The 19,332-nt window shown below is 36.5% G+C and overlaps 2 protein-coding genes across 3 annotated transcripts in view; one reads left to right on the top strand and one right to left on the bottom strand.

The window, feature by feature from the left end:
- Nucleotides 1-19,332, top strand: part of LOC118277352 (uncharacterized) — a 79,234-nt gene that overhangs the window by 28,211 nt on the left and 31,691 nt on the right. The gene's annotated exons all lie outside the window — the stretch shown is intronic.
- Nucleotides 16,882-19,332, bottom strand: part of LOC118277362 (phosphoinositide 3-kinase regulatory subunit 4) — a 69,614-nt gene continuing 67,163 nt past the window's right edge. The window contains exon 28 of the mRNA XM_050696420.1: nucleotides 16,882-16,966. The gene's annotated coding sequence lies outside the window, so the exon portion shown is untranslated. The remainder of the gene's footprint in view (nucleotides 16,967-19,332) is intronic.

Genomic DNA, 19,332 nt, shown 5'->3' with positions numbered 1-19,332 from the left:
AGCTTCGTTTGTAGAACAAGACGATTTGTGAAACGTATTAGGGAGTTGTGGACTGGTCTGTCATTAATCATTGCGAGTTTCTAAAGGAAAATTTGCCTTTTTTTGACAGTGGGACTAGTTTTTGATAGTGGTTTAGCTGATTTTGGCTTTGTTTTGATTGAGTATTTGGCGAATTAGGTTTTAGGTTATAGAGTTAAAATCTAAGGAATTCTGTTAGAAATTATGGGTTTTAAATGTACAAAATTATGTTGAAATTTATTTCATGTTTTGTTTATTTCTCTTGTTATTTACGTATCCTGACTGAAGCTAATCATATCAGAAATGAAAATAGAAATAGATATTTAAATCGCAGGAACATGTGGAAAAATGGATCTTAGTCTAATTTTTTGACAGTACAGTGTATTTCACCTTTTCCAGGCTTGCAAATGTTTGTTTATTATATTACAAACATTTAAATCCAATTTAAATAAATGAATTATTGAGTATCAAGCTAAATGTATCAAAACACTTATCGAAAGAGTAACAGATAGATCTAGATGATATCTAGTATTGTTTAATTAAGTCCAAAAAAAATCTTAACCGAAAATTACGACCTTGTATGATGAAAAACACGACCGCTAACCTAACGAGGCGGTTGGAACTGTTCCTATTTCAAATTCAAAATAACGTTCTTCATTATTCTTTCGTTTTTTCAAATGTAAAGTTGCCATGTAAAATAATCTATTAGCATGTTTCTTAAAGCCAATGGCGTTACGTTTTATGACATAATGTGTTGCCAGTTTTAAAATATTGTTGGAGGTTACCAGTAATTGCTCTGTTTTGTTATACGATGAACTAAATTATAGGTTAATGTGGCAATTTCTTGCACTCGTAAAGTCCGTTGCGGTTAGGCGGTTGCGCAAGAAACTATTCAGTTTTTAATCTCCTTCTTTGTATATTTATGTTGTATCATATTTTATGTTAAGAGGATGAAGAAAAACCATTCGCATTCACTGATTTTACCGTAAAAACAGTATACATAATTATAATGACCACTATTTACTTCAGAAAAACTTACTGTTTTATAATTGCATCATCATCATCCAAACTATTAACCAATAAGTCTTAATATCGGTTTCGAATCAAAAACCCATTAATTCTCGTCTCCAAGTCTAGTGAGCACGCATCATATTGTTTCTAATTTATTACAATAAAGATAAAGCATTGTTAAATGACAAATGTCCGCAGCAATGAGTATTTATTGATTCCCTTCCGAACGGTGCAAGGTTCAGGATTGTGTGTCTTAAAATAGCATTTTAACTATGTACCTAGTTATGATATGGTCCTGCATTATGTAACTTTGCACTAGTTTCTTTTGCGAAGCGTTAAGAAGAAAAATTGGAAAATAGAAGATAAGTATTCACTATCTCCACATGGTGGCGGTCTGCCCTGCATGGACTGAGCACCGTCGTATACTCGGGGATGTGGTCGGTAGCAGCGACCTCTCACGTCCGGCACAGGTTCAGGCCATGGTGCTGAGCGAGGGGGACTGGGATGCCGTCCGCTCTTTTTGAGAAGCAGTCATGCTAGCTGAGGAGGAGACGGGACATGGGAGAAAACAAAACCTCCTCACGCCCCAACCACCGCGAGATCGCGGAAAGATCATATTTGTTTACATTTATTTAAGGTTCTATGTATCTTAGAATTAATATCGCCTAGTCCCGTTAAAATCACAATAACTTATAAAAAAATATAGCTATTTATGGTTTAAACAGCATGGCTACAGACTTATGGTCTATATTATACCTACAACATTTTGGCCCTATAACAAATTGGGCAAGCAAAAATGCAAAAAAACATGGTTTCTAATTTATGGTAGTTGGGCGTACTACCAAAAACAAGTTGATTCATAGATTGTAATTTACGTTACGTACTTAAGTAGTACTGAATCATTCTTGGTACTCTATGAATGGATTTTTACAAGACTAAAATTAGCCTTTATCGTCATAAAGATAAAGCTGATTTTCCTACTTTAAATGTAACGTGAGATCGTCCGTTTGTGGCTTCAATCACGAATAAGGTTGCCTCTGATCGATTTTGAACCATGTAATCCGGTTTCATGACATTCGTTTAAGCGCAGTACAGAGATACAAGCACAATAAGATACTCTAATCTGTCAAATAGATATTGAACCATATCCGTTTATAAATAGAGTCCTAATTTCTTTGGGTAAATGGGTCAGATTGGTATAGTTTAATGTGCTGGCTGTTATTCGAATGTGATTAATTTACGTTTTACGAAAATCAGGTTGCTATACAAACGGTGCGAGGTTTCAGTTTGTTTGTGAGGTTTAGCGGTTTGGCTTTGAGCCAGTTTATTGTTTTTCGGGCACAAGTAATCGGGAATACTTAATTACAGTACGTTGCCAAATAATAAGAGCTGAGAGCCTTTTAAGTTAAAACAGAACAACAATTTTCCTTAATTTTAAGCTGGTAATTAAAATAAATGCAGCCATTTTTAAAGCAGCCTGCCATTTAGGTAACCCTAATCATAGAGGGAACCAGAGCTCAAAGCTTCAACAAAAAGTTTAAAACTTGGTCGGTGCAACAAACGTGACTGTGGTTAATCGCAAAAAAGCACGCAAAGACTACATTTTCAACCTTAACTTTTAGTAATAAAGTTAAAATTCAATTAATTACATTTGACAGTTTTGAATGCGCGCTAGTGTTTATACAAAATGAATGCCTGTCAGAAAAATCGAAGATGGCGGAAAATGGGCGCGAAAATATGATTGAGGTTATGTTTTTGCTGTCAAATGTCAAGTTGCGTTATGGTCACATTTTTATGAGCTAATATAGGCTTTAAAATCGAAGTTCCGACATGCTTATTAGTTATTTGTGGTCATAGAAAGTTTTAAAATATTGTAATCGTTTATGGTCACGATTTTGTATTTTTGTTAGGTGTTAGTTCCGTTTTTTTATTGGCACAATGAAAGTTCACAAAGCGTTGTAACACAGTTACAAAGCATAGTTATTGTATTGAGTATTCTGAGGTTTACTTATTTTAATATTGGGCCGACTTTTCCCTATTTATTTTTAGTGTACACTACAATATACCTTACTGCATTATCACATAATTTTTCCAAGAAACATCAACCACTATAACGCACCTTTTTCCTGTAAATACGTCATACGAAACAAAACAAAGCAATTTGAAAAAGCAAAGCTTATTTACACTCTTGATGCCTGTATATTAAATACAGGGTGGTTTTAAACGTTTTAGTCTGAAGCCGCCATTGCTTGCGGCAGGTCAGTGACCGATGCTTGAATTGATTGAGCCGAGCCATGTACGATTGTGGCCCAATTGTAGCTCAATTTATTTATAGGGTAATTAAATACGTGTTTGTTTTAAGGGATGCGTTTGATTCGGATTTTGTGGGAGTTTTGGATCTGTTCTGTTGCTAAGCAAAGGGTATCGGATTTGGTTTGTGTGGTTTTCTAATGGTCTTACCGTCTTAACCTAAAGATAGACAGTAATGGTCTTCAAAATAGGCAGGTTAAGCTTCAGTTAAATTTCATAATTATGACAATTTAATGTTTACGCCTTGCTTAGTTTACTCCTTAGTACCTTTATCTAGCCCTCATCTAGTGCAATCAGAACATAAAAATCGAGTTATCATATCGCAGTCAATAGTTTTTAGTTTTTTTCAGAAACTGTTTGCCAGTCCCTTTCTTTCCCAGACAAAATAGCTTAGTTCCATGAAGATATTAGGTATAATACCCTAAAAACTAAAAAAGATGAAATCAGTGGCTTCATCACTATTTTCTACCCTAAAAACTAAAGCAAAAGTGCACAAATCTATAGGTACGCCATAGAATCCTTACTTCGAAACTACGACATAGGCCGCATAGGCAATTGATTACGATACCAAATATAGTTGGAACGTCTTCCTTTATGCAAATAGCATTATGACTTGACGTAATAACGGAAAGGCCATAAATTATACATAAAGACAGTTTCTATATTCGTCCGTAGATAGTATCACTTTGATTTATTGAGGTGACTGCTTCGATGGCCGATCTATCGCAGTTTGATGAGGTAAAAGAGGGTATATATTGATTCCCGGTTCGGCCAATGTGAGTTTTATTGACGTTTTCTGATGTCAATCATATTACATAGTTTGTGTATCGTCGGGCTATTGCAAGGAGTCTTGTGTTACTATCAGAATAGTGGATATTGTCACATAACTTCTCAGAAGATATACGGTATTTTAGTTTGGGTGATGTATTTGTTGATTTGTCCATATTATCCTAAATATTGTTGATGAAATTAGTGTCATTTTGTAGAATGTGTTACTATAATTAAAAACGTATAGAGTGATTTTTTGCAGTTAATAATTTCTTGACAATGATTGGCCGCAAAAAGCTTTAAACTGAGGAGTAGAAGGAGGGTCGTTGCCCTGCAGTGGGACGATCATGGCTGAAATCTAAATCTAATGATTTCTTGCATTAAGCCGAACGGTATGTTAGTTTAAGCTTCTGCTCCCCGTATTACATGTCCCTTATAACATAGGTACCCTTCCAGAATTTGGATGTTATATTATAATTGCTTCTATCTTCTCCTCTGTGGCTTAAAAAGCTCCAACGATGTCAGTAGGTACCTATTCCATTTAGTATTTTATCAAAACAATGAACAAACAGTTTCGGCAATTAATTCCAACTATTAGTTAGGATGAGTTCGCCATTTTTGTTTAGCGATGGCTCATTTCTCGTGTGGGTGTTGAGTCCCGACTGTCTGTCGCCGGCTGAGTACTGTTCGGTAATGTTTTGGTGAAATTTTTGGGTAAATTGACACTGAGAGGCTCGTTAGTCTGGTTGGTAGAAGTGTTTCAGTAAAATAAGGATGGCTTTAAATACTTTAGTCAATTTTATATCCACATCTACAACTCACGACAGTCCACTGCTAGACTAATGGTTCCTCCTAGTGTATAAGACGGTTGGCCATAATCTCTGTGTCAGGTAGGCAGGCGATTTTATTTGTTGTTTTTGAGCTGGGAAACCAGCCCGTTCCTACTCCTGCTTTTCGAGCTGGAGCCCCGGTATCCCGCTAAACAGTCCGCAGCTCGGTTTCGGCATCAGCCCTACCAGGCCCCATCTGTGGTAGTCTAATGGCTCTTTGATGCGCGCGGAAGGCTCGGCGCCGTACGCCCCTTCAGACGGCGTACCTGGTAGGCGTTTTTAAGAAAACGCTACTGCCCCATTTCTGTTAAATGTGAAGTCCTCGTTTTCTATTTAAGTAGGAGATATTTCTAATACGCTTAAGACTACATTTGCAAAAAAAAATATTAAGATCACCACCAAACATTCAGAATGTATCTCTTACAATCCATTTAGACCACTCGAACCAAAACAGCGAACTTAAGTATTTGAACAACAAATAAATAAAAAAGATAAAACCGAACATGAATGGAATCAGATTATTCGTACGAATCAAATTCTGGTACATATACACACACATACGTAGGTATTGAGCGCCCGGTTGCCATAGCAACCGCCCGCGACCGATCGATACGGTGTAAACAACTTTGCATCCCGACTTTCATTGAGACGGGATTATATTAAACTATTTGTGGCCTGGTGACTTTGTTGACACATAAACTTAGGTCTTCTGTTCATCATTTACAGCTGGTGACAGTCCACTACCGTCCTCTTCTATATAAGACCGTTTGTCGATTATAGTCAAAGTCAAATAATTTGTTCCAATTAAATCATAATTATACTTACTTAGATACTTTTAAAACGTCAAAAAAGAACGAATAAATAATAATATGTCAATCTGTCCGTCAGTGAAGCTAGGTGCTCGTTCCAAAGTTGTAGCTTTGAATGAAGGAGAACGAGCAAGATACTCCATTCATATAACAAGGTTTGAATGTGGTTCTAGATCGCTATTAAAAGCTTCAAGTTTATTATAGAGCGCTACTGCCCGGTTTCGGTCAAATACTCCCTTAATTGGCTTTTAAAACTCCTACGGAAAGGGTAAAAATGTATTCTTTATTACCCTTACTACATACGCAGTCTATCTTCTATCAGAATATGATTTGAGATTCTTTCTAGTATTGTGTCCAGAGCCCTCAAGCAATGCAGCATCTATCATCATCAGATCTATTGTTATGATGTTGCAGCAATGATGACCCGAATATATTTTAGTTAATTTAAAATGTTTTTAGATATTTATATATCTAAAAACATTTAGAGTATGATGGGACTGACGTAGCCTATTATATATTAGTTATACTAAAATTAAATAGATTAAAAAGAATCTTCTATCAATAATCTTCAAGACTCCCAATAATCATCCTTAGCGCTTCTGTTTTTAGTTCTTTTATCTTTTAACCCCATTTTTATCAACGTCTAGTTCCTAGCCTATTCTTCTCTCTTTCTTAACAAATGTTAAGAGGGATCTTATGTTTCCTCTCGTGTCCAATTTGTCTAGTTTCAGACAAAGCAGGTCCCATTACTCCCGCGAAACAATTAATCGCTTTCATTGATTTATTGTTGTCACTAATGTGATCATTTATTAAGGTCGTTATTTGTCTTAATCTTGGTTTACTATTTATAGCTTGTAGATTATGAAGGATATTGTCCTAATTACCCCTTTTCTTATCTTCCAAATCCCCGTTTCTCCAAAAACCCTTAAATTCCTAACCCCTAAAAGGCTGACAACGCACTTATAAAGCCTTTGGTGTTTCGGGTGTCCATAGCCGGCGGCGATTGGTTACTATCAGGTGATCCGATGAAAAACCCAAAAAAAAAACTCAAATAACTCTTCGCCCAACCCTGGAAACGTTACCAACTTGATCAATGAAGCAATCAAATAACATATAATAACCTTCAAAGCGATCCATCCCATTAAACTGTGCCAAAGTAAGTTCAGAAACAAAATTCTCATGATTACTCCGACTTGGACGTAGCCGTAGGTAACAGGCGTCAAAGTTTCGACATTTCGTTGTGTAGGCGTGTGTGGGCAGTCCAGTTTGAAGTTACCGATCTAACCAAATCGTTACCGCCTCTACAAGGACACAGTTATTTATTGGTTTAGTGTAGTTTAACTACGAGTGGTTAGATTTTGATGGCATTTAATGGTAATTTTGGATCGCGTTTTTGGTTAGGCAAGTGGCGAAATGAGTTGTTTGGATTCTTTTTACCGTTTTGTTTATGCTTTTTAGGGTTTATGGTTGATGTGATTTGCCTTTTTTGATTAGAAAAGTGTGCTGTCTATGTGATGATAAGTGATTGGAATAGAAAATTGGAGATGTCCTACTAATATGATGTATGCGTGTTACTCTTTCACGCAAAAACTGCTAAATAGATTTAGATTAAAAACTTGGCAGATAAATAAATTATAGACAAGGATAACACATCACACTAATATTATAAACGTCAATCACGCTGAAACTACTGAACGGATTTTGATGAAATTTGGTATATAGACAGGATATGAGCTGACTTGGATGATAGGATATTTTAACCCAGGGGAATGCTGGCGCAATCGCTGGCAGAAACCATTCCCTAGGTTCTACTAGTAAGTACATAAACTTAGTAGTTTATCTAGGTGAAAATGGTGAAACAGCTGACAGAGTAGAAGATAGTCTAAAATAAAATGTAGATCTACATAGTTTGACCAAAAATAAAGATAATAATGTTGATATCCGTTTGCGCACCGCTGACTCCAAAATGAATGTTCGTTTGGGTGAAAAAGTTACGTTAAGCTTGTTAAAAAGTTTTTAATTAAATTTTAATCAATGGCTGGGCCGCGTCCCCCTTTCCCCCTCTGTGGGGGGTGTCACAAATATTCCGATGCTTTTGTAGCTTAATTACAAATGTTGTCAGCTATTTTAAGACCTTTAATTTGATATCTGACATGTTTTTAACTAAGGAGCTATTTTTGTTGAGTTATTTATTTTTGGTTGTTATTAGGGCCGGAACTGCCTTTATTGATTGAGAGATGTAGAGAGAGAAAGAGAGGGAGATGAGGTGTCGTGTTTAATTCTAGGATCATGAAAATTGTTATAGATTAGGCAGCTAAACTTTTTTTATGGTATAAGCTGGTAAACGAGCAGATAGATCACCTGATGGTAAGCAATCGCCGCCGTCCGTGGACACCCGAAACACCAGAGGCGTAACGAGTGAGTTACTGGCCTTTTAGGGGTTAAGAATTTAAGGGTTCGGCCCATTGGTTCTCCCACACTTAAAATTGTTAGACCTTTTATCAGTTTAATGTTATTTTGGTATCGCATAATACACAACTTATAACAACGTATTGTTACGTTCTATTTGGTTATAGTTTCCGGAGCTGCGGACTACCTAGCGGGGCTCCGACTGAAGAAGTAGGAACGGGATGGTTTTGAGTCAATAAGAGTCTGACACTACCTCTAGCGTCGCCCACAGCGGGAGAAGTCATAAGATGATATTCCCCCCTTAAAAAATATTTGGTTATAGTTACTGATGTTTTAGACATCTTCTTTCTTAGTTACAGTGTTTTAAAAAGTATAGTAAGTATGTACTAGTATGTAGGTATATTTTCCGTGTTTTTTCTTCGTGTAATCAACCGATAACACTTTCACTCTCGATCTGCGATAGGTTTCACATTGCATCCGAATCGGATTATGCAGCCGGTAGTTGACATTTTCTTAAGGGAAAGGCAACACGACTTTTAAATAGATTTCAAAAAACATTTATATCTATCGTAAGTGACCCGGTTGTGGCCACTTTAAGAATTTTGTCGACTTTGAGGTTTTCTTAACTTATAGTTTTTGTTATCACGAACATATTTCTTGTAAAAAGTCATTTAACATGTATTAATCTTGCCTAAGAAAACCCATTTTTTAAAGAACGTCCAATAGAAAAATAACTGTATAACAAAGAAAAAAAAAAGTTTGTGCCATTTTTGGCCAGATTCGTGCCATTTCTGGCCACAGTCGTGTGCCAGTTGTGGCCATCAAAAAATACAATAAAAGTAATCAAAATTTATTAATTAAATTTGACATTTTAGAAACAATGGTTTTCATTTAGTCTGGAAAATATGAAATATTATTACTTCACTTTGAATTTAACTTACAAATAAAGAAATCAACATTTATATGACGTTGGTAAAAGCTGCAAAGTAAACTGACTTCCCCTTGTGTGTAAGCAATTTATTGCATCTCTGAAAATGAAAAATATGTATTTGTTGATATGTAAAGCCAAGGAAAAATAATAAATAAATTACGATAAATGACTAGAAGTGGGGCGTTTATGTACAAAAGTTTTGGCCAGCCGTGTGGCCAAAGATGGAGAAATTCATAATTTTGTCTCCATTAGTGGCCACCTTCTAATAATCCCACTTCAGAAACATATGGCGACAAAATAACTTTAGTTCCACTTAGACAATATATTCTTCATGTAGTATTAACATAAACATCCAAACAATTAGCAAAGATTAAAAAAATAAAAACCAAATCCTCACCCGCTCGCCTTAGCCTTTTTGTTAAGATCTTAAGAATTTCACCCTCAACTAAAAAGAATGATTTGTTACATCGAAGTGAAGTTTGACACATCAAAGCTGCCAACGGTATCAGTTTCTCCAATATTCAATATTTTAAATACTGTACATCACAGAGTAATTTATTTGTCCTTGCCTTAGTTATAAATATTTGAAGGCCCAAGTGGCCACAATGGGGTCGATGGCCACAACCGGGTCACTTGCCCTATACTAGCTTCTGTCAGCAGCTTCGCCCGCGTTCCCGTGGGATAAAAAGTATCCTATCACCCAAGTTAGTTCGCACTCTGTCTGTATATCAAATTTCATCAAAATCCGTTCAGTAGTTTCAGCGTGACTGATTATTTATTTATTTATTTAAAGGTGAATCAACAGCTACATTATACAAATTTAACAGAAAGATAGTAACATAGTTGATGAACAAACATCCAAATAAACAAACCTTTACATTTATAATATTAGCGTGATGGACGTAGGTGTTTTTCTTTAGGTTATATTTACACCTACCCAATACTGTGTATCTTTAAGAAAATTATAGTGTAGTTAGGTTAGCTTATATATTTTTTGTTGGGTAGACGATTAAACAGGGATATTATAACTATTCTGTATTAAACCACTTTCAAAGTAAATGATCTTTATGTAAATAATTTATCGTCTTATTTACTTCAAATGAAACCACTTTGTAACCATTTCAACTTTCTAAATGTTGATCCATTTTACATAATAGGTGCATGCACTTTAATGGCGCTCGATATATTGCATCTGTGGAGGCTGTCGATTGGCTGGTGACAGTGTAGGCTAGCATTTACGTAAAGCCTAGTTTCTGAATAGATTATAAGATAATTAGTATTAGTCTTACTATGAGTATAGAGGGTCTGTTTATATAGAGTACTCTTACTCTTTGTATAGAGAGAAAAAATGAGACTAATAAGTCACCATTTGTGTTATAAGTCCCATGTAATAGGGGGTGAGCCTATTGCCATTATTATTTATTTATTTTTAGCCGTGGTCATCCCACTGCAGGGCAAAGGCCTCCCTACCCTCCTTCCACTCCTTTCTGTGCAAAGCTTTCTGCGGCCAATCCTTATCGTAGATCTCAAGTTCGTCTCATGCCATCTCCTTCTATTGCCATATACTGGGCACTATTCCAGACACTATTACCTACTAAGAAACGATATACCAAAAAAAATTACAATTCATTTGTTATTACTAAGTTGTTTAAAGAGAGAGCTCTATAATAGCCTATACAAGCCAAATCAGTAGCTACTTAAAGCAAGCATCGTTTTGTTTTTGTTTTTGCAATGTAATAGACACGTAATCCTTAACTCCGGATCCGCTTTTCACGCGTTTACCGAGTTACCGATTACAAGCAACACTATTTAGATTGATCGGATATTCGGAAATCGATTTCGTAGATTTATTCGATTCGTTACAGTAAGGTTGCGAATGCTTTACACTTTGTTTGTAGACAAAAAGTTACGAAAGTTTATTAACTTGTCGTGATTAGTCACTATCTTGGTTAAATAGATAAGGCAAGATATCGCCAACGCTTTGCGGAGACATGGGAACACATAAATGTATTGTCCACTTGAACCCATATGCCATATACCAGACTAAGATCACGTCTAATGTTGTCTTTAAGGATTTCAGAACATAGCAGACGAATTCTTCCAGAGATGGGAACTAGCAGGTTTCGGGGCTCCGGCTCGATTCTGACACTCCCTCTCACCTCGCCCAAGGCTGGAGAAGTCATTGGATGATTTCTTCCCCTTAAAAACAAAAACAAATTTCTTTAAGAATTTTCCGGAATCCGGAGAAAAATCAATGCATCAAACTCATCAACGAGCTACTTTATGTTTTGCACAGCATTAAAATATCAAAATTTACACATTTGTAATTAGAAAATTTCGCACATTGCTTGCACTGAGTACTGAGCAAGTGTCGGCGTTAGGACAGGCTTGCAACTTGCTAGCTACATTATATTATAACTTGCACCGGCGTATTGAAACCGGTCGCCTCGCGGTGCGAACCAACTATTTGAAATGTGAATACTAATTCTGATTTATTGTATAATTCAAATGATGAGATTACATAATAACGTTGATGTTGTTAGTTATTGTCAATGATTGATAGTGTGACTGCTGAGTACCTAAATGTTCTCGATTTTGATTCTCTAATCAGGCTTTTTTTAAATGGGGAAACCATTCAATGACTTCTCCCGCCTTGGGCGAGGTGAGAGGGAGTATCAGACTCTTACTGACTAAAAGCCACCCCGTTCGTACTCTTGCTTTTCGAGCCGGAGCCCCGGTAAACCTGCTAGGTAGTCCGCAGCTCCGGATCAAGCATCAGCTTCAGGCCCCATCTATGGTGGTCTGATTCTCAAATCAGGCTAAATATGCATATATTATTGACTGTCAATCTCTCTTGATTATTTTCTTTCGATCATTATAAGTTTAAGTGCGTACAAAATCAAGGACATGTTAGAACTCTATCTACTGCTTCGAGAAATAAAAAGATTGATCTTATAACCTTATTGGTCAAGTGGTCGCAAGTGCGTCTGCTGGACAAGGGGTCTCGGGTTCGATTCCCTAGTCGGGCAAAGTAAAACTGGGCTTTTTTCGGTTTCTCGAAAATTTCTCAGTAGTAGCACGTAATCTGGAAGTGTGCCCAGTATATGGCAATAGGCTCACCCCTTATTACTTGGGACTTATAACACAAATGGTGAAAAGAGGGTGTACGTTGTATAGCGACATTACGTGGCGTAATGTGCATCTCTGCCTACCCCTTCGGGGATAAAAAGGCGTGACGTTGCACGTTGATCTTATAACCATTTAAAACACTTGGTTCAGAATTAAAAACCAGTTTTACAGTGAAGGAATACTCCTTGTGGTTATCAAGTTACGTATAAGATATGAATGAAGCCGTAACAACTCAAGTGGTGTGGATGTAAGCCAGATTTCCCGCCTTTATTGGATATGCACAGATTATGTAACGGATTTTGTAAATGCCAGTAAGGAGGTGGGATTAAAAAGGTTTTTTTTACTTTATGGTAGACTGTTTTGCTAAGGAGTTTATGTGTGTATTAAGGTTTTTTTTATGTGTAGCTGATTTGTGAGTTTGTGAGCGCTGGATTGAATATTTTGTGGTTTGATATTCATTGCCGAACATATTTTTTTTATGATTTCATAACGTAACATCGTGGCTTTTATACCAGTTCGTAGGCAGAGGAGATTAGGAATGTTAATTTTAACACACTTTTCGCCTACTTTTGATATTATTTTGGAGGTGGCAAGCCTATTGGCGTACTATGGAGATAAGTCCAAACTTTATACTAGATATTTTGAAAAGCATATAACGCCAATGGTTTGCACGCCTAATGGCTGATACAACATATAAATTCACATACACATGACACCCAGACCTGAAACAACAATATGTGTACCACACAAAGAGTTGTTCCGTGCAGGAAACGAACCCGCTACACGTTACGTGGCAGCCGGTTGCCCAGCCACCGCATCACCCGTGCAGTCATTAACTTTAGCTAGTTTGATAAAAACTACCCAAAGCCTATATTATGCCAAAGCAGTTCAATATTTTGAATTCTATTTGTCGGTCTCTGTATGCGATAATGAGTATTATGCCGATACGTTGCAATTGATATTTACATACAACTTTGGCCACAGACGGATAAGGCAAGCATAATGTCCGTTGGCGCTTTTGCCATCCAGCTTGCATATAGCGGTATAACTTTATAAGTTAGGATATTAGGTACGTTGGGTTATAATAATGTATTCAAATGCTTAAAAAAAGTTATAATATGAAACCTGCATATATGAAATGTTTTACTAAACATTCGAAGTGAGCCCGATCCTGCTAGACTATTCTGTATCGTTAATTCGAAGTGAACTCGCGGTCCGCGATGTCATTGGTTGTTAGAATAAACTCGACCAATGACGGGCGAGAATGTGATAAACTAAATCTAGGTTTGAAGAGTTAAACTCCTCTGGTGTAGTGGGTGTCATGGGACAGTTGCCATTAAGTGATCAGTCTGATCTTATTTGCCTCCCATCCACATAAAAAGGTAGACATTATAATTGTTTAAACCGACTTCTTTAATTTAGTAACTGTAACTTATGACCTAATATTTACTCAAGATCACCTTTTGACATAATAGGAGTGCCCCTAAAACCGGCTTGTAATACAAAGCTTTACGGCTCAAACAAGGATCTCGTTTGCATCGCATTGACTCGACAAAAGTCCGTTACATTCAAAATATTATTCATTCGTATTTTAAATTGTAAAAGTACATGGTTTCCATTCGTTGGACGTTTCTCTGTTTTTCTGCATTCATTTGCGCTGTGCGAGAAAATATAAACAGTTTTTTTTTTTGTTTTTCGCGTCTTTATTTTAGAGTTCTGTCAGCTGAGGGGATTAAAAGTGAATTATTGCTGAAGATCAAGGTTTATTGGTTACAATAGTCCTGTCATTGATGATAGCCCGACCACAGTATAATGTGATATGGCCGTTTTCTAGTATTAATCTTTTTAACCGACTTCAAAAAAAAGGAGGTTCTCAATTCGACCGTATTTTTTTTTTTTATGTATGTTAATCGATATCTCCGGCAGTTATAGACCGATTTGAGAAATTCTTTTTGTGTTTGAAAGAGTACGATGTCAGTGTGGTCCCATATAATTTTTTTTAAAGTCTGACCATAAATGTGGAAGATAATCCAGGGAACTCCTCAAAAATGAACAGAATGTGCTCTGCGTTTGAGTTTAAGTGATGTATATTAGCTTATCTTTCTGAGTAACCATACAATTCAGGACAGACAGTAGCAAATCTGGTATAGAATGATGGGTAGCTTGATGTGCTGTCTGATTTACATGTGTATGTAGGTACCTAATCTGTTTGTGTTTGACAAATGCATATCTCTGGCAGTTATAGTCCGATTTGAGAAATTCTTTTTGTTTTTGAAAGAGTACGATGTCAGTGTGGTCCCATATAATTTTTTTTAAAGTCTGACCATAAATGTGAAAGATAATCCAGGGAACTCCTTAAAAATAAGCAGAATGAGCTCTGCGTTTACGTTGAAGTGATGCATACTAGCTTATCTTTCTCAGTAGCCATAAAAATCAGGACAGATAGTAGCATATCTGGTATAGAATGATGGGTAGCTTGATGTGCTGTCTGAGTTACATGACTGTATACCTATGTGGGTATCTAATCTGTTTGTGTGTTTGACAACTGACTATGTATGTAGCTTATGCACAGGTTACTGTTAGCTGTCGGCTCAGCAGATCATAAGTAAGGGTATCAGGTTAATATACATTTGACAATAATGTAATTATGCGTCAATATGGATAGATATTAATATTGTTCATTTAAACGGCGCTGTCTCATATGAGCAGCGCGTTTAATAGGTCCACCCATACTCAAATAAGTTATTCACTAAAAATCAAGAAATAAAAAACAATTTTAACAAAAAAAAAACCGACTTCAAAAAATAAATATTCCAAAACAAATTAATATGCACTAAAAAGTAAAAGAAATAATTGCGTATTTTTCAACAACTTAATAGATCAACTAACTTTACTAACTCATCACACACATTATAATGTAAGTAGGTACAATGATTGTTATTTTTGGAGTCGGTGTCAGCCTGGGAAACGCCAACAACTTGCATGGCACGGGCACGGCACGGGCGGAGTGGTGGTTGAGTACCTACTTACAACTGGTGTAAAACTATAATGTTTTGTTGTGATAATAGGTAAATAACAAACCTATCTTAGTTGGCTGACACCGACTCCAGAAATAACAGTAATTGTACCTACTTACATTATAATGTGTGTGATGAGTTAGTAAAGTTAGTTGATCTATTAAGTTGTTGAAAAATACGCAATTATTTCTTTTACTTTTTAGTGCATATTAATTTGTTTTGGAATATTTATTTTTAAATTTTCAAGAGGTAGATTACAGATGAACCTGCACTTATTTTTGTTTTATTTTAGTATTAAGTTAAGAAACATCCTCATATTCAAAGTAACGAAATGGCTATTCCAAAATAGGGCTTAGTGGGCAAAATATGGCTATGTGTAGTTACCACTAAGCTAAGTATGGAACACTCTAGAGCTGCGTACTACTTAGCAGGTTTACCAGGGCCCCGGTTCAAAAAGCAGGAGTAGGAACGAGTCTAACCCTCGCAATCGCCTATGGCGCGAAAAGTCATTGGCTGATTTAACCCCATAAATAAAAGTACAGAACACTATCTTAAAGTCTCATTGACAATAACCGGTATAAGTACAGCATTTAGAAACCCCTTTTTCCTAATACAGGGACTATAAAACACATGTCATGTATGTATAAGGCTCATAAAATCAATAATAGCGCTTCTCGCTGTCAGCCATTTCTTCTTGCATTATTTGTGTAGCCACTAGCCGGATGTCCGGTCGTCTATTATCTATTCCCCCGTCGCTGTATCGGTTGCTTTTTGACAGATAGGTTTTATAGATGTTTCCATTTCATTGATAAATAATGAATTATGTAAATAGTGATTTTGGTCTATATTATTTTTTGTGTGGATCTTTAAATGTTTTTAATCGAAATGTTTAACATTTGCCTAAAAATATTTAGGTAGCGAAAAGGGGGTTATTTTATAAAAGCCGCAAACTATATTATAAAATACTAGTTGCGTTAGTTTAGCTTCATTACTCAATTAACTTAAAAATGAAAGAAAATGGGAATCATCAAAAATGCTTCGATACATACAAAGACAAAAATAATAAAAACCGTCGATGTAACAAAATTGTTGAATGCACAACCATAATCTTCCTATCAAAGACAATTTCTATGAATACCCAAAAAGCCCAGCACCAATCACCATAGCAATTTGCAATACACCAAACCACACTATAAAAGCTTTTAACAAAACTCCCATGCCATCCTACAAGGTTAAGTACAGCAAAAAGAACACCTAATTTCCTTCCAATCATTATCTTTTGATGCGCATCGTCTAACGGACGTCCGGCCATCCATCGGCGGCAGTACGTCCTTCGATTATTCACCGGGATCCATTTGAAACGGTAATGACATTGTTTCGCGGTCTCTAAAGGATAGTGATGCCAATGGCGCGGCCGCCATGTTTGACAGCTGATTGTTTAGCTGTCATTTGTTAGATGTAGTCTGTGGATTGTGTTATCTGTGGTGTTCTTTTGGCGGGATTTTTATCTTTGCGGTTATTTGTCGATAAAATTGATTTTGTGTTGGTAGTTGGTCTTTACTTATTAATTATTATGTTATCGCCTTACTCACGTAACTGTTTGACGAGAATAATAAGATGAATATGAGCCTCTAGCATGACTTGAAACTAGTCGAGTTCCTCGTCAAACAGTTACGTGAGTAAGTCGATAACATAATAATTAATTTAGTATGTCTCACGAAAGTTATAATAAAATCATGGTCTTGCTTTATTCTATTTCATTCGGAGTTATTAGGTTTAAATTAATTTATCCTTAAATACTTCTCTGTCTCTATGAAAAGTATTCGAAAAACTGTGTATTTTCATTATAACGCTACGGTCTTATGAAACGAAAGTTAACTAAACTTTGTGGGAACAATTGAACATGAATGACAAAAGAGTTTAAAAATATTTAAAGTAGGCTAAAAAAACGTACATAATATGTCATCTTTAAATACCAGAGAGTGGCAGTAACCTCGAAATGTGTTCGTTACTTTGACATATTCAGTTCTGAATGCATTCCACTGTCCCATAGACAATGGCTACCGAATGTCGGCGCCGGCGCAACCAAACAGGCATGCGGGCTTCGAAACGTTTATCTAGATTGGAGACGATTGCGAAATGTACGTTTAAACGCGTGTTGTTTAGTGGAATTTATTGTTTTTGAGAATATTTGTTCATATATATTTTTTTGAGGGGTGAAAATCATCCAATGTCTTCTCCCGCCTTGGGTGATGCGAGAGGCAATGTAAAACTCTTACTGACTAGGAACCACCCCTTTCCTACTCCTGCTTTTCCGGAGCCGGAGTCCCGGTAAACCCGCTAGGTAGTCCGCAGCTCCAAACTCTTCATATCTCAGATAGTGTTTTCGTGTACTTAGGACTTAGAAGTCGGCGTCCATCAATGAGTATTCGATATTTCTCAACTCTCTCTCGAGCTTCTCTCAAAATCTAGTTACAATATAGGTCTGCATCTCCTCTTCATAAGAATATTTTCCATATCCTCCTTGCTTGGAAGATGAATTACAAGAGATCACAGAAGACTTCAGGCGCTACTGGTTCCGGCTTAACACCCACGAGAAGACTAGTGATAGCAACAAACATGCCTATTCTTCTTTACCAATGAGTAACCTTATTCTTCTTCTACGTATTAAAAAAGTGGCCATTTAGCTACTCTTTAAAGGGATCTCCCTTTTGTATCTCAACCTTAAGCCACAATGACTCACATTTTAAACCACACACACATAAAATTAGTATTCTTTTCTTACAATACTTACATGTTAAACAGATGTAATGTAACATTTATCATGTAAAGTCGTGCACACACTGTCGCGATGTGAACGAACTATGGTACGAGTGGTGCAGTGAATTTATAATGCTGTGTGTACATTGACGGGAGTTGTTATTATTGTTATCTGATCTTAATCTTGTTTTGGAGAAAAATGGGTTTTGTCTAATGGACGGTCTGTTTTAATATGAGTTGTTATAAGCTGGTGATTCTATGAGGGGCTTGGCAGAAGTTTAGTAAAAGATCGCCTGTTGCCTCAAAGTAATTTGTAATAGGTAAAGAATCTGTTACTCATTTGTGAATCTTATAATCTGAGAAGAAATTGTCCGTCTCGGGAATTAAACAACAGAGGCTACAGCCTCCACTAAATCTCCATTTGTCGAGCGACATGTGTCCCCAGAGACATCGAGCGATGTCGGGCGACGTCGGACGACATCGCCGCAACATTGTTGACTATGCGACAAGGAACAGTTTCAACAATGTCGCGGCAATGTCTCCGGGGACACAAAAGGAACATTTAGTGTTCCTAGGGGACGAGGCTCAACAGTGGAAGTTTTGACCCCTACCAAGCCAAAAGGGATATTTTTAACTATTCAAAAAATAATAAAGAATCCTTCTTACATTCATCTCATAACCAACTTCTAAGTACTTTACAAAAGAATACAATAAAAAAAACGTCTTAACACAAAAGTGTGAAGTCTCATCTCCATTAGAACTCTATTACTAACAGCATAAGGTTGATTTTCGTCAGTGAAATGCTTATAGTTTCTAAAGGACAATATGGGTGTTTTGTAAAACACACTTGTAGGGACAAATGTTTGTGCGTTTGTTTGCTTTTGTCTCTTTACTCAGTAACTGCATTAATGAGTTCATACCCTTTATAAGGAGTATACTCTTGGGGCATTCGGTTTTTGTATTCATTTTCTTAAATCTGACGCCCGCTGTGAATGGTAGTTTGTGTTTTGTTATGATTTTGACAAGTTTTTAAAAGATTTGTTTTTTTTTTCTTAAAATAGTTTATTTTTTGGAAACAAAAGCTTTACTAGGATTTTCTCCTGTATCGTGGGTGTGTTTACAAACATACAATTTCACATACACATTACACCCAGACCCGAAACAACAATTAGTGGATCACACAAAGAGTTGCTCCTTGCGGGAATCGAACCCGCTACACGTTGCGCGGCAGCCGGTTGCCCTGCCATCGCGCCAACCGTGCAGTCTCTTTTGCTTTATGGATATTTTGGAAATTATGGGAGGTCTGTAATTACTGTGATTTTGTTTTGTTGAAGGTAGTT

The sequence above is a fragment of the Spodoptera frugiperda genome, chromosome 10 (assembly GCF_023101765.2).
Source record: "Spodoptera frugiperda isolate SF20-4 chromosome 10, AGI-APGP_CSIRO_Sfru_2.0, whole genome shotgun sequence".
NCBI classification, from domain to species: Eukaryota; Metazoa; Arthropoda; class Insecta; order Lepidoptera; family Noctuidae; genus Spodoptera; species Spodoptera frugiperda.
The sequence above is the reverse complement of the archived record's forward strand: the minus strand, read 5'-3'. Positions and strand labels throughout refer to the sequence as shown.